This window comes from Dipteris shenzhenensis, chromosome 14, assembly GCF_047967505.1.
Source record: "Dipteris shenzhenensis isolate YYH24624 ecotype China chromosome 14, Dip_SZ_1.0, whole genome shotgun sequence".
In the NCBI taxonomy this organism is placed as follows: domain Eukaryota; kingdom Viridiplantae; phylum Streptophyta; class Polypodiopsida; order Gleicheniales; family Dipteridaceae; genus Dipteris; species Dipteris shenzhenensis.
Window position 1 is genome coordinate 8,847,282 of NC_141609.1, and position 1,555 is coordinate 8,848,836.

The following is a 1,555-nucleotide window of genomic DNA, read 5'->3' on the forward strand; positions in this document are numbered from 1 at the left end:
AACCTAGGCGTGCCCCCTCGTAGTTGGCGTGGGAGGGGGGGGGGAGAGTCTTGGAGATTATGCTTTTGAAATTTTTGACATGAAAAGATAGAGAGGAATATTTCTTAGAGGGATATTTATGGGACGCATCCATACTTTATTAGAGGCAATATACTTGGTTATGTACCATCTTTAACAAGTCCCCCACATGCTCACAAACTATAGCTCCCTTAAAACAGTTCTATTTGAAAAAAAAGAAGAAGAATTGCATCATTTATTCAACGGCAATGTATATACGGGTACGAGCACTCGCATACAAAATGGTGTCCAGCATTTCTCTTCGATTATTCTAGACGCGGTACAGACGGTCCTGTCTGGGAATCGGTACATCCACCATACCCCATCCAGTGATTCTCGCTGCGCATGATGCACATCACATCACACTGTCGATCAACGTCCTGTCCAGAACGGGACGATACGAACACGCCTCGCCCGTGACAAGGGCTGCCTGCGACCAGCTACACTACCTGAAGCCCGCTAAAACGAAACAATGACCAAAAACCAGTACTGCGCCAGCTGCCTCCTCACAAATTCAGTCGCTTCATCCTCTTTGTGCCCAGTATGTTGACCAACCGGCTTAGTAATCGGGGATGGGTTGATGCGTGGGCTCTGGACCCATGATCAGGAGGAGTTCATACACAATACCGACCAGCGCTCCTCCGACGAGTGGGCCGACCCAGTACACCCAGTGGTTCGTCCAGTCCCAGCTTACCAAGGCAGGGCCGAATGAGCGAGCAGGATTCATGGAACCTCCATCAAAAGCTCCGGCAAACAGAATGTTGGCAGCCACAATAAAGCCAAATTATGGCAAGAGGGGCGATGATCCCCACGTTTCCCTTAGCTCTAGTGTCAGCTGCTGTGGCATAGACTGTGTATACCAAGCCGAAAGTAATCACAATTTCCAGGATGATTGCTCCGTAAATTGGTTCGCCAACCATCTAGAAACGGGAAATCTCAGAAATGTAGCAGTAGGAGTTTTAAAAAAAAAAAAAAAAAATGAAAGTCTCAAAATGAGCTCCTAGGAAGTTCAAGATAGTGCCATACTTTCAATGCACACGGGGAGTATCTTAAAGGCTCATGAGTACTTACGGCACCGTCGGTTACCGCTGCCAGCAGCAAGCAGGCCACTGCAGCTCCAGCTAACCAGTAAAGGATGCCTTTTAGAAATTTATAAGGGTAATGCGCCGGGCCTCCAAACAGAAGACCAAATGTGACGGCTGGGTTGCAATGCCCGCCGCCGGGCACGCACATTTGATACAATCGACGTTGTAAACTTGTGGGCATAATTGGAGATTGGAGTCAGATTGTATGGACAAAGAAGAATCTCTAGCATCCGTCCTCTCCGGCCGAGCTCCCCAGTGCCGCCAAACTTGTATCAATCGTTGGGCTTGTCTCCAGAGTCCTCCGCAAGCACCATCAGCGTTGCCCGTAGCTGTCATGCCAGCATCCGCTCAGTGGGAGGCACATGCCCACACTCCACACTCCAAAAAGCTGCCACTCCTCCAATTTTCACCAA

General features: G+C 49.1%; 1 pseudogene; it reads right to left on the reverse strand.

Moving 5' to 3' along the window:
* Window positions 1-616: 616 nt before the first annotated feature.
* LOC147894159 (putative aquaporin TIP1-1 pseudogene) lies at window positions 617-1,323 on the reverse strand (annotated as a pseudogene).
* Between the last annotated feature and the right edge of the window lie 232 nt (window positions 1,324-1,555).